The sequence below is a fragment of the Zonotrichia albicollis genome, chromosome 8 (genome assembly GCF_047830755.1).
Source record: "Zonotrichia albicollis isolate bZonAlb1 chromosome 8, bZonAlb1.hap1, whole genome shotgun sequence".
Taxonomy (NCBI): Eukaryota; Metazoa; Chordata; class Aves; order Passeriformes; family Passerellidae; genus Zonotrichia; species Zonotrichia albicollis.
In genome coordinates this window covers 10,903,903-10,918,475 of record NC_133826.1, presented here as the reverse complement: position 1 = coordinate 10,918,475, position 14,573 = coordinate 10,903,903, and the positions used below count along the sequence as shown (strand labels likewise).

The 14,573-nt window shown below is 40.2% G+C and overlaps 1 protein-coding gene across 15 annotated transcripts in view; it reads left to right on the top strand.

Moving 5' to 3' along the window:
- ST3GAL3 (ST3 beta-galactoside alpha-2,3-sialyltransferase 3) overlaps positions 1-14,573 on the top strand; it is a 180,772-nt gene that overhangs the window by 20,090 nt on the left and 146,109 nt on the right. Inside the window, exon 1 of one of the 15 annotated variants that reach the window (XM_074545936.1) lies at positions 8,798-8,804. The exons of the other annotated variants lie outside the window; for them this stretch is intronic. The gene's annotated coding sequence lies outside the window, so the exon portion shown is untranslated. Of the gene's footprint in view, positions 1-8,797; positions 8,805-14,573 lie in introns of those variants that run through there. 15 annotated transcript variants of the gene reach the window in all.

Below are 14,573 nucleotides of genomic sequence, written 5' to 3'. Positions count from 1 at the left end.
TGTGTTATTAGCCATGGGTGCAATTGAGGAATTTGCCCAGTTTAAAACTGAGTGTGATATTTGTTTGTTTCACTCAGTTGACCTCAGCCTGGCTTGGTGTTTCACTTGCTTCACTTTCTCAATTTATTCATTTTCTCCCCAGCCTCCCCACATATTTTTGGGAGGGGTATGTTCCTGTGACTTTAGATGTGTTCATAAAGAACAGTATTTCAGTGTCTTACATGCAGCCGAAGCTGTGTCCTCCAGTATGGATTTGCAGAGGTCAAAGTCAGCAGTTTTCCATATTCTGGAAAGGTACATTGCAGTGAAAGCACTTTACCTCTGGTAGCAATTGCTCTGCAGCTGAGTGCTTTCAGAGGTGAAAGGATTTATTCATCTCAGCTGACTGTGAACCCCTTAGCAATGTGTTCAGCTGGAAACAATACCTCCTTGTGAGAGCTGTGTCATCTGTGCTAGCGAGTGCTTTTCTGCCTCTCCTCCTCACTGTGCATCCTCCTCCTCTCACCTGTACCATTGCAGACTGCCTGTAGTGATTAAGATATTGCCAACGTCAATGGGAGCTCCCCTCACCACTCATTTGATAGGATAGATGGGAATTTTTCCCTTGACTTTAATACAGACATGCTGGCTTTGGGCACCTTCCATGCTCATTTCAGTTCTGTTGAGGCTGGGACAAAGGAGGTAATTTGTGATTTGTCTCAAGTTGGACAGCTGCTGCTGCTGCTGTGATCTAAGTGTGACCTTGGTACTGATTCTGACTATGTCTGACACTTAGGGATGTTTTTCAGAGATTTTTCCTAGTTTGTTTTCTTCTGTCAACACTGTCACTATAACATCTCGTTTTTGTCATTGTAGTCTGGGTTTACATCACAGTGTCAGGCTGAGGCAATAAAGCAGCCAAACAACCTGGGTATGACTTGCAAGGACAAGTACACTTGGGTCATGAGGTCTAGCTCTCTATGAATTATGTATCTCTTCTGCACTTCAGAAGGAATGTAATTGTGCACCCAAGCAAAAAGTAATTTGTACTGTGCATGCATATCCTGAATAGATAGTTTGAACCCAAGGTAGCTGATTTCAAGTGGTTACTCCTTCATGGCACTGGCTGATTATATTGCTCTTGTATGCATTGCCTTCCTGAGAGAGTAACAGAATAGTGCCAAAATCCTAGTCAGGTACAGAAACTACAGGATGTTTCTTAAGCAGTCCTTGGTATTTTTCATAACCAAAGGCCTCAACAATCCAGGAAGTGTATATCTCTGAGGGTCAGAATTTAGCATTCCTTGCTCAGTTCCAAAAAAAAAAAAAAAATCAGAATGTGTTAAAATCATCCATTTCCATTTTTAAGTGCTTATAACCATGCATTTTAAAAACTTTTTTCATATCCTGCTGGGATCCCTCCTACTTTAACTCAGTTCTGTTAGAGCATGTCACTTTTTCACAGTTGTTACCCTGTGAGTTTCAGTGTTTGGACCCTGATTAAATGTGAGTCATTAGAGCTGCAGCAGTGCAGGAAGTGTACTCCTTAATCACTCACAGAACAAAAGAGATAATAACTACAGAAAAGTTTAACTGATATCTAACTACAGTGAAGTATGCATGTTCCAAGGAGGATCTTCTTTCAAAGCACTATGAACAGATGCATGTATGCTTTAAAAGAAGTAGTGAAAAAAAGATGGCACAGAAATTAATAAAAACTGAGTTTTACTAACAGATAAGTAGCTGATGGCTTCCTACTTCTGAAGGCTTACCCTTACTGTTGTAATGTTAATAATTTATAAGTGCAATTGCATTTATTTGTCTTTGTTACAAGTTAATCAATCTCAGAGTAGCTATAAAATGCTATGTAAATATTTTTTCTCAGCTGTAATTGTGCCCAGACATACTAATGGGAAAAATGTACTGAGGCACATGTCTTAGGATGAAGGGTGATGAATAGACCTGACTCAGGGAGGCAGAGGAAGCTGAGGCACAGGAAAGTCAAATTTTTCTACGTCATGCAGCAGCTCAAGGGCAGAGCTATGAATAGAATAAAGGTCTCAAGGTTTTTCATCTCAGTCCAGTTGGCCAAATGAGACTCACTGTCCTATAATTACACATTCTGTGTCTCTGGTTTAGGAGGGCAGCAATATGTTGAAGTTACTTGCTTGTGGCAGAGGTCACCTGTGGGTGCCTGTAAAGCACAGGCAGTATTTCAGAGAGCTGTGCTGATGGTAAAGCATGGTCTGCATGGGCAGTGCTGCTGGAGTGATGCAGGGGCTATAATTAGGGTGGGATGTGGCTGCTGTGAGTTGCTGCTGCAAGCTGTCTCAGATGCATCTGTGCAAGTGCCTTCAGAACTAAGTGTACAGCCTGAACTGTTGTGAATTCTGGTCTGGGGCTTTTCAACCTTTGAAAGGGTTGATTTGCCCCATCAAAGGCCCTGTACTTCTTGCTTTTTAGCTGCTTCAGTACTGGGGAGTATTTTTTTTTGTAGTGGAAAAGTTTAATTTTGCTCTCCATATATAAGGTCAAGACTCTGTGTTATTCTAAAGTTTAAACTTTAAACAAATACATGTTCAGGCAGACTAAACTTCTAGAATTTCTGCTCAAACAATGAAAGACTGAGCTTTCAGAAAGAGAGGAACAACGAAACAGTTCAGGCTGTTTTAACCATAGCAATCATTAATGCTCTGGGTATAATTAGAAACCTAATTACTGTGAATTTACTTGCAAAGACTTTTCAGCCTTTTGAGACTTGCCCCACACAATTCTATCAGGTTCCAAGTGGAGCATGGGTGGTTCTCCATTAAGCAGCTAGGAAATTAGTAATGCTGCTTTTTTTTGTTAGCACCGCTGCTATAATCTCTGTTTAAAAGTGCCTTATCTGAACAATGGTAAGGCTTTTATTATTTTTCATTATGATTCATTTTACTATTATTTTCTATATATTTGAGTCCAGAGCTTTTGTATTTGGGTCAGATACTTCATTAGAGGCAAAAGCCTGAGTTAATGCAATATAATGAGTGCAAATTGTATTACAGTGGAAAAATGTGTTAATTTTGATTGAATTTTCTAATTTTACCTTTTTATTTAACAGTTCTTCAAATATAATTTTTAATATTCCTAAACTTTTGAAAGATAGGTTTATGCATTGATTTCAGTTAGGTATGAGGAAGAAATTCTTCATTGTGAGACTGGTGAGACACTGGAACATGGCCTGGAGAAGTTGTGGATCCCCCATCCCTGGAAGTGTTTAAGGCCAGGCTGGATGGGGCATTGACCAACCTGGTCTATTGGAAGGTGTCCCGTGCCCACAGTGGAGGAATTGGAACTAGATGATCTGTGCTCTTAATTTTTTTTCCAATTAAATACTTCAGTCTTTGTAAAGATTAAATAACATGACAGAATAGGTAATGTGAAACGGGATTTCTGTACTGGAAAGTTTCTGCAGAGGTCCTGTCTAAGCAGTTTCTGCTCCTCTGGTTTGCATTCAGATATCTAAAAAACTTGTTTGTGTAGTGAATTAGTCCAGGGAACTGATATTGTGTGAAAATACAGGGACCTTCTCTTCCTCCCCCCTCCAACACTTTAGGAAATGTTATTTTAAATCTGTCCTGGACAGACCGACATTCTTAACTCAGGATTTTTACGGAATCATCAGGATTTTTGCAGAAACATCAGGACTTTTACAGAAACATGAGGATTTTTAAGGAAACATCAGGATTTTTACGGAAATATCAGGATTTTCCGGGGAGCTTCGCGCAGCCCCGCAGGTGAGGACGGATGGGCGGCCGGGCCTGCAGTAGCGCCCGAGTACCGCGCGGGGGCAGCAGAGGCCCGGCGCGCCCGCCACGTCACGGCCGCGGCAAAAATGTTGGGTTAAAAAACCACGAAAAACTCCAAAACCAAAAACCCAGAGCACTCTTTATTTTCATCGCAGTTACAGAATGGCAGCTGCCATTCCCTGGGTGAAAATTAAGAAAACCTTCCGTGGAGTAATTTGGTTTTACAGTGCCTTAATTTGGAGAAACCTTGCTATTTATATCCACTTATATTTAACAGTCCATTACTGTTGCCTATAGCTCTTCTCATAATCTGATCATTCAGATCACGTCCTGTGTCAAATGTATGGTTTTATCTCCTGACACTGGTGTTCAGAAGGTCTTTCCTAGTGGATTTTTTTTTCTTTTGCATTCAATATAAATTCTATATTTGTCCAAAGAATCTGGAGAGATCACACAGGAATATAAAGTTTTGAGTACCATTATTGCAGGGAGGAGAAAATGTTGACAAATCTAAAATTTGTAGGAAGTCAGACTTTGTTACTTCACTTATTTATAAAACAGCTCATTCTATTTGAAGGACTTCTGCCAGCTGAGGAGAGAGAAGAAAAGTTCTTACTATTTAATCTTGTCTCATGGGTTGCTGCTGTGGAGAAAATCTGGGTGCTTTTAATCTTGAATAATTGGAAGGTCCAGAAAACCTGCAGATCCTTCTGCAGAGGTTGAAGCAGGAGGAGAATAAAGACACATTTGATAATCTGAATTGCTTTCCATAAGGTAGACCTGATATGGGAACTGAAAATGAAAATATGCTGCAGTCCTCTGACAAGTGATGATGACATGTTTATAATTACTGAAACAACTGCTGCTCTTAGTTTCAGGTACTTTAAAGAAAGAAGTAAAATAAAAGCTTTGGAAGACAAGTTTGTGTTCAGAAGCACATCTGTTGTAAATGTCTCTCATGGCAGAATCTGTGCAGGTGAGTTCTGCCCCTCTGGCACTGGTGCCAGTCTTGTGTAAGGACAAATGGGCCTGCTCAGGCCAGAGGCACAAGCAGCAGACAGTGGGGTTAGCAGGTACTGTTGTTCCTCCCACCCTATTCTCCTCTCTTCCTGCAGTGTGTGACCATTGGTTTCCTGAGATAGATATGTTATCTTTTTATATAATAGTGCCTGTTAAGATTTTCAGACATAAACTTGTCTGACTGCTTTGCAAACCTACATGAGAGCTTCTGTTAACCATCTTCACATGGTATTGAGCTTCCCAGACTAATGGTGTTGTCTGAAAAAGCACCCCTAATGCCTAGTTAAAACATAAATGAGTCAAGAAGACGGGGAGAGAATTAATGTTTCTAGAAATGCTTGATAAAATTGCCCTAAATGAATGGCAAAGTATTCTCTTTGTTTATGTTTTGTCAAAAGGTGTTTAAGAAGACAGGGTAGTGAGTGTTTAACTCTGTGTAGAAATTACAATGAGACTCTTAAGAATTTACCTGGGTTCCAAAAATAATTTAGTGTCTACATAGATATTGGAAATTGATTGTGTGACTAACCAAGACTGTAGAAAGCCAGTTTAGGAAGGAGAATTAATAGTATTTCAAGATATTAAACTTCTTTATGAGAACTTACTTGGAAAAAAATATATTGTAATTGAAGCAGTACTTTTCCAAATGTTCCCTATGTTGTAAGCACCTGAAATATTAAGTGCACATACTACATTATTTCTTTGAAAACAACTAATCTTTGTACTATTTAGGTTTGCACATTGTAACTGTTGACATGAGATCGGCTTGAAGATGAAAGTAGATTTATTCTATCAAAGCAGGGTGAGACTGTGAATTAGTCTTGGGATATATGAGAATTAGCCATATTCGTAAATAGAAATATTAGATATGTTCAGAATTTCTGTCTCTGCTCTGTTGTTTAAAGCAGAATGTTTTTGCATCTTTCACCTTAGTTATTAGTATATTTCTTAGTATTACTTAGTTATTAGTATATTTCTCTCTGACTCTGTTTAGCCATTATTGTTGCAGGCTTAGTAGTAAAAAGAGCTCTTTTACTAAAGGTAACTATAGTACACTCTCATATTTGTGTGCCTACATCTGCAATGTGTAAATAGTGGGAAAAATAATCCTTTCCATCTTATGTGTCCAGATATGGTAAGCTAGAGGAAAAGAAATCTACATGGATTAGTTTTAATGTTTGATTTGTTCAAGTTTAAAATACCTTTAAAAAAATCTTAAGTGTTTTTAAGAATAGAGCAAGACTTTGCAAAATTAGAGGATAATAATAGTTGGAATGAATGTAACTAAATTTCTAGTCCAACCTCCTGGTCAAAGCAGCATCAATTATTGGCTGAGACCAAGTCTTTATCAGTCAGGTTTTGAAAACTTCCAAGAATGGAGACTGCACAACCTTTCTTTTCCAATATACAGTCTTTTCCAATATATCACTGTCTTCATGGTGAAGAGATTTCTCTTTACATCCAACAGTCCCAATCTCTCATTTCAGCTTGTGCCCACTGCCTCTCATTGTCCCACCGTGTGGCACTTTGGGAACCAGGCTCCATTTCCTGGGGAGCCTCCTGCAGGTGCTGGAGGGCTGCCCTTGGGCCTCCCCCAGGTGCAGGCTAAACAGGCTCATTGCCTCAGTCTCTCCTCACAGGCCTTGTGTCAGTGCCCTGGTGTTTGATCATCTGCACAACCCCTGCACAATCCCTTGTTTGTCTGTAGCCCTCCCTAGGGACCAGGCATGATGTAGTAGAACAGAGGGTTCATTGTCATCTGGAGTGGTTTTTTATATTTGTGTATTCCTGTACCCCTTTTCCTAAACTTATTTGCTGTTTTCTGTCAGTTAAATAGTTCTATATACTTTTTGGCACGTCATCTTATGTTTCACACACCTCTTTGTCACGCCTCTGTTGCACTGGAGATGCTCATATTGGAGCTGGCTGAAGAAATGTCAGGTGAATGAAGGGACACATAACATGGAATGTACAGTATTGAATGTACAATAACAATGTAGGTATTGATGTTGCTGCCACAAAGGCTTTATGCTTCTCAAGGGGATTAGTCAAAAAGCAGTTAGTTTTAAGGGAGTATAGAACAGAATGATTAGTAGAAAAACAGACTTCAGGTACCAGGCACCATCTGTGGGCAGCCTGTTCCATTGTGCTGTGGTAGAGACATTTTTCCTAATGTCCAGTCAGAACATCCTAATCTGTAACTTGTGGCCATTGTCACTTCCTTCCCCTGAAGGACTTGCAGGATCGCGTGAGAATTGAATATGTGTTCCATATGCTACACTTTTTTTTTTGGTTTATAATGGTGGGTATAAAGTGAAGACCAGAAGACAGTGTGAGAAGTAATTACCAGAGTAATCAGGGCTGTCACTCAAAATTTCAGAACTCAACAGATGAGAAGGTCAGTGAGGAAAGGCAGTGGCTGTTACTGACTGCTGTGAAATCAGAAGCTGAGGGCTGTGAGAAGATGATGGTTGCAAGGGGGACCATGCATGTTGTAACTGGCTCCCTCTGGAGAAGGCAGAGCTGCTGAAAATGGCTGGGTTGGGTGTGAACACTGATGTGTTTTTACAACTTCTGCTGCTGCCAGCTATTAATGATAGGCATGTCTGGATTGTGACTAAAATGTGGAGATATCTGGAGTGTTGAACATAGGTTTGTTTAATATTGAAGTGACTATAAATTTGTGGTTGCAACCTGTTTTAGAGGCAGTTGGGGACTGCAACATGTTGCATCCAAAAGGAGTGGTGCCCTTAAAGTCTCCCTTTTGTACTTTTGTTTGATTTTTCTAATCCTTTTGAACATTTGTATTGCTTATTTGATCATGCTTCAACTTTCTGCACATCTTTCTTAAATTTTCTTCAAGTTCTGGTTCCTGGTGTAGCACAGATGTTGTTTTCCAAACTATTTTTGAGGTAGTTTAGTTTTTCAGGTATCCACACTAAGCTCTTTAAATCTCTCCCATGAATTGCTTCATTGATTCAAAACTCTGTGGTATAGGAACACTGGAGGTATTTAATGAATTGTGCAATAAGATATATGCTGGTGGCAACCATAGTGTTGTGTGTTGCAAATTCATTTCCCTTTTGAGTCCTTTTAGCCATTGCACACAAGTGTTTGTCTTCCTGCTTGCAGTGACTGCACCAACAGTAGTGGTTGTCCCTTCCTCATAGCACCTCCACTTATTGTCCTTGAAAGGTGAGATTTCCAAAGCTATTAGTTCATAACAAATACCATAATTTCTTTTCTTTTAGTAGGAGTTGAGAAGTAAGTATACTCCTTTTCTAAGACATTTGATCTTATTATCTTTTTTACCAGTTCCTTCTAGTGTGTGCCTGTGTACACTTTGTAACACATTTTAATTAAAAAGCATTATTTGTGGTATTTCCTTTGTCCGTGTCCAGTGGGATGAATGTTTCCAGAAGGCTTCATCTTGCATAGATTGCTGGGTGGTTCCCTTCCTGCATCCTGTGCAGTGTGAAGCCTCATCTCTGGAATGTCTGTCTGGTCCAATAAAGTGTTTGGGGAATGCAGTTACTTGGAATCACGTGGGGTATAAATCCCCTGCTATTGCATATTGAATGCTCGGCTCTGTCAGGATTACAAACATGTGGAGGTGCTTGCACATTGCAAGTTTCATCTTGAAGACAGAAGCAAATCTGTATTTATAATTTTTAATTCTTTTTTCTTCCATGTTGTTTCTCTATCAAGGCAAATGTTTTTGGCTTCTTTAAAGAACAGGCTTGAACCAGTCTCAAATTTCTACAGGGATGTTGGTCAATTGTACGGAGGAAGAAGTTACATTGTTGAGATTGTAACCTTCTTAGGACTTGGGTAGTATTGAAGAATAATGTTTCTCTGGCCATAAAGTAGAAGCCTCCTTCCTTATTGCTGTCCTAATGCTAAAGTTGGTTGCAAATTAATTTTCTTCTTTTTTTTTTTTTTTTTTTTTTTAAGCACTGACAGCAGCAAGATAATATCAGCAAGTGAGAATAACAGTCCTGAACAGTCAGTCTGTAGGTAAGAAAGGGATAGTTTTAAGAGGGATAGTGTTAAGCTTCCAAATAATTATTTAGGTTTTGAAAATATAATTATTATTTCTTTTTAACTTATTTTCATATTTATGTTATGTACCTCAGTGCTGTTATCTTGCCTTTTTGTACTCCTGGCACTCTGACATTTAGTCCAGCTACCTCACTGGCATTAAGAAACAACAGGGAGTGACCTGGGTGTACAAGGCAATTTCCTTTCCTTCTGTATAACATTTAGGTACTTTCTAAGATACTTTAGTAAGTATTTAATTTGAAAAATAATTGTCCTGTGCTTTTTTAAAGTGTAGATTAATAGGCTTGATTTCTAGTAGTGTGTTTTCTTGATTATCTGACCTTAAATGTTACTACTTATTTTAGAGGTTGTATATTCTAATAATGGCCATTCAAAATGTTTTCCTTCATAGGAAATTGTAGCAAATAACACTGGAAAGAACTACCCCAGGTCTTTCTCTGGACTTTTAGAAACAATATTTTTAACATCTTTTTATTCCAACATATGTCATAAGTACTCTATAAAATCTAATTAGGGGAACTGGTACAATCTGTCCCAGTGCTTAATTGTTCTTCCCTCTAGGCAGATTTTTCCTGATGTCTACTCTAAATCCCTTTGGCCACAATGAAGTCATTTGCAAGCTTTTCTGACTTTCACCCTCACTCATTTTAATTTTTTTTCTCCCCTCAACATGTGTTTGTGAGTTTTAGATTAGTTGATAAGCTTCTTGCAGTCTTACTTTCTTCAGATTTGGGCTTTATAATCTTTCTAGTGGAAATTTAAAAAAAAAATATTAAACATTGCTACTTCTAAATACTCTCTAACATGTATGTATGTTTCTTGGTGTGTGGTGCTCCAGCATGTATTTCTTTGGAATGAGTGGAATAGAGAAATGTGGTTTGCAGTTGTGCTCTAGCTGATGCTTTTCAGTGCAAAGACATGAGGGTTTCAGCGTTGTGGTGCCAATTCAGATCAGCTTGCTGTTCACTGTAACTCATTACAACACCATTGAGTCCCCTTGGAAGCACTTTGTTCCCTTTCCAAGATCAAATATTTGTATACTTGCCATACACTTGGAAGTCGTGTTGCTGTTAAATGTATGGAAATTTGATTCTAAGTCTGCTCGTGATGGAAAGACATGAAACCAGCCTTGAAGCTTCAAAGTTGTGTCCTTTGCTCAGAGGCAGCTGACTGCTGTCTCCCATCGCTTCAGAAGAAGACACTGAACTGGGTGGAACTGCCCTGTTGACAATATAGTTAAGGACAACATGCTTTGTTCAGTTTCTTTTGGTTTTAAGCTCTGTAGACATTTTCTGTCATATGTCACCCTGCTCTGAAAAGATTTTGAGATCAAGCAGTAGAGGTTTCTTTTCCATTGCAAGTTGTACCAATTTGTTTCTTCTCTATACTGAAAGAGTTCTATTTTCTGGTTTGTTTGTTTTGAGGTTTTTTTTTCTGTAGTTCTGGATTATACTTCAGTGTATTCATTCACAGTTCTATTTTGGCACGGTCATCTTAACTATGTAATCTAGTTAGAGCATTCCTTGTTCTTGTATGTCTTTTCCTCCTTGTGCTTGTTCATACAGGCTGCCTTGGTGAGATGCCTGTGCCGCAAATCCCACTTGGGGGCATTTTTTCCCCTGTACTGCTCATACAATTTGTGCCTATCCTCCTTGACATTGCCTTCCACATGAGGGGACAAGAACAGTAGTACACTCCATTTCTGAATTTCTCTGCTGCTGGTGATCATCAGCTGGACACTCTGAGGGAGGTGTCTCCTCAGGTTCAGGGCTTTTCCTGAAGCTTCATGGTGACCCTGCGTGGGTGGCTCTGGAATTTTCATCACAGGGGAATTCCCTGCCTCGCCTCCCTGTTTCTGCTCTTGCTGTGCTGCATCTGCAGTGTGATGGTCCTTCTTCCAGCATGGGCATGCTGGGTTATCAGAGGATATCAGAAGTACAGGAGTCTTCCTGTGTTGTTTCCTCTAGGGCCATTTGCCAGATGGGATGTAGCCCTCAAGATGCATTTTGAAAAACCTTGTGGTAGAATATCTGATGTGTGGTTGTTGAGCAATACACTGATTTTAAAATCTAAAACCCCCTTTTGGCTTTACAGAAATGTTCCAGAAAATATTATTGTGGTGTTGACTGGGTCTTGTCTTCCTTAGAGGATAGCCTTCCATTTTGTTTTTGTTAATTTTAAAAGATTAATTTAAAAATTATTTCTAAGGCTGAAACTGTGTTTTTCTAATCACAGAAGAAGGTTTTGGGACAATAAGTATATTAATATTATAACCAACCCAAAACCTGTCTCGTTAGTAGGAAGTAACCAATACATCTGGAATATCTTTACAGGAAGTGGGATAATTAATGAATAAAGCTAGGTGGATGCTTTTGATGGATGGAATATTCTGATCGTCAGGGCTGGATGTCACCTTATGCAGTGCAGCTTTGGAACAGCAGAGGGTACTGTTGGTGCAAGATAAAAAATGAGGTTTTTCACACCGAGTTTGGAATTTTTTTGCTCCTAATATGTTACTCATTGGAACTGTTGACATGTTATTGGTCTTTGTTGGATCACTGCCCTGTCCTCATAGCATGCATTTATGAGTAGTTTTGTGGAGAATCACCCAATTAAGTACGAATGTTTTCTCATTAGTTCTGATGTCACAAAGAGTGCTTCAAAGATGTGTATTCTGATACAGTTGTTTGTCCTTCAGTGTTGTGGAAGGACTGACTGTTCCTTCTTTGTTCTAGATTGAGGAGTTGATTATGCTGGAACTTTCCAGAGAGTTTTTCTTCTGGAGATAAACTATAAAAGAACCAGTAAAGGTTTGGGGACAAAGTTGCAATTATTCCATCTCTTGTTGGACAGCCCTGCTCTCTCCTCCTGTGTTTTATTTACCACATTCTTGCACAGTCTCTGGCTGCTGTTCACCAGAGTTGTGTTTTATTTGAATGTCAACAGGTGGGCTGTTATTTAAGACCCGCTTTTAAGGAATGTTACCGTTTTGCCAGGGATCATTTCAGTTCTGTGGAAAGGACCTGAGCTTTCCAAATCTAAGTTTCGGAGAGTACAGTTACATAGTGTGTTGATTTTTGTGATAAATCTGCTCTAAATGACTACTTAATAGTAACATTTTTAAGGACTATTTTTGGTGATTTTTGTCCCATACTTTTTCAGTGATCCAATTTACCACGTCCCCTCTCCCTGTGAGCAATTGTCATGGCACAGCTGTGTTGGGGGCAGTTGCAGTGATGTGCTGGGCCACACAGGGTGTGAAAATCTCCTAAATTTTTCTTTGGTGCCAGAGTATCCTGTCTAGCCTTGAGGCTGGTGTTAATTTGGGGTTGGAATTGGTAATCCTGATGGAAGTGAGACACCTTCAGTTTGGTCACTGCTGTGTTCTGACTCCACTGTAATGTACCTGTGCTTACAGAAATGGTTTCAAACTGAAAGCGCAGGTTTAGACTGAATATTAGGAAGAAATTATTTACTGTGAGGCTGGTGAGGCACTAGAAGAGGGTTCCCAGAGAAGTTGTGGCTGCCTCATTCCTGGAAGCCTTGAAGGCCAGGTTGGACAGGGGTTTGAGCAACCTGGTCTGGTGGAAGTTGTTTCTGCCCATGGCAGGGGGTTGGAACTATGGTGGTTTTTAAGATCTGGATGGTTTTTAAAACTATATGGTTTTTAAGATCCCTTCCAAACCTAAACATTCTGTGATTCTATGGAATTCTGGTATGGGCTTATTTGATATTAAGTTGGCAAAAAGAATTGCTCTGTGACTGAGGTTTTCTGCTTTGCAAAGCCATGATCTAAGCCATGGTGGCAGAAGACACCCCTTGTAGTTATAAGATGTAGTAGATATAGTAGCAAACTCACTGAAGCACTTTGTGCTGAGTCTACCTCTCATCGTGGTTTGTCCTCATGGATAATTTTACAGGTACTAACTACAGTATGATTTCATTGAGAGAAGACCTTATAAAGACAGGCTTGAAAAATAAAAAATATTCAAAAGCCACAATAACTCTTTTCCCGATCTGTCTTCATTCTTCGGCATTTTTCTGGGACTGTAGGTGGCTTTCAGTGATGGAATCTGTTGGGAGCAGAAGACAAGATGCCTGGTAGGGGTAGAGCCACAGTGAAGGAGGAGTGGATAGAAAGGTATTAATGTGCCTTTGGCTGCAGGAAACACTGCTAGCACTGGCTACAACTGTGTTTTGGAACATCACTCACATTCTTTGTGCTTCGACCCTAGCCATTATTTCTACAGCTTACCTTGAGCCAGCTGTTTGTTTGACTGATGGCATGGCAAACTATGCCAGCCTACTGCAAAACAGCAGAAAACCAAAATGGAAAGTCTGACCTTTCAGCCATGGGAGTCTTTGTGATGGCTCAAAGGAGGGGGCCTAGGGGAATGGGCTGTTTGGGGCTGTGGTGGGTAGCTGTGCCTTCTGGGCCATCGCTATGTAAATTTTCACTTGCAGAATGCAGGACATTAATAATCCACCTGCTTGAAATCTTCTGAAGGGTGAAATTTGAGGGGGGAATTTGTCAGTGTGGGACACTCCAGTCATGTTGAATATGTTGAGCAACTGTAGAGAAACTGCCCAGATCCTTCTAGCTCAGTTTCTGGCCAAAACACTCCAGTGTGCACATTGTATTTAACTGGCTGCTCTTCTTGTGAAAGACAGTAGGAAAACCCAGTTCATTATGGGTAATAATCATGACCTCAGCAGGATTATTGGATTTTCACTCCTGGACTCAAATAGTAGCCATTAACAATATATTTCATTATACTGGGAAGGAAATTCTTTGTAAATGAACCCTAACCTTGTAGTTATTAGATTTACCCTGTGCTCCATTTGGGATAAATTGAGGTCTCACTTTTTAAAGGCATTTGTTCAGAATTTTTGCCTGGCGTCATCTTACCAGCAGACTGGAAGGTTTGTCTTTTTTTGCAGTTGATTCCTTTGCATTTAATTTGTTCTGAAGCAATCTCAATTGAGGGGCAGTACTTGCACTAAAATCCTAAGAGCAATACTTACTTAGAACACAAGGGTGTTTGACAGAGTCACAAAATAGTTGTAACTCAGTGGCATCCCCATAGTACAGATGTGTTTTTTTATGAGGTTTAAACAGAATTTCCTGCTTCTCACTTTGTTCCCATTGCCTATTGTCCTTTCACTGGTCACCTCACCTCTGAGCCCATCTCTGCCTTCTTTAATCCTTGCCATCAGGTTAAGTTACTAAGATCCCCCTGAGCTGTCTCTGCTCAAGGCTGAGCAATCCCAGCTCTCTCAGCCTCCCCTTGTGGCAGATGCTCCAATCCTTTAATCATCTTAGCCTGCTGGACTGGTTCCAGTGTGTGTCTCTGCAGAGGGGAGCCCAGCAGTGCCCCAGCCCTGCAGCAGAGCCCCCCAGTGCTGAGCAGGGGAAGGGTCCCCACCCTGGGGGCTGGAGGCTGCCTTTGTGACAAGGGCATGCTGCTGGCTCGGGTCAGCTGCTCCACCCTGATTCCCAGGTTCTTCTCTGCAAAGCTGTTTTCCAGCAAGTTGGCACCCAGCCTGAAGGGCATAGTTATTCCTCTCCAGGAGCAGGACTTTGCATTTTTCTTTGCTGAACTTCATGAGATCTGCCTGCCCGTTTCTCCAGGCCTTTTCCATATTTTTTTCTCGGCAGCAGGCCCACATTTTCTCTAACCTTCTTTTTACTGCTCTATTGCTTGTAGAAGCACTTCTTGTCCC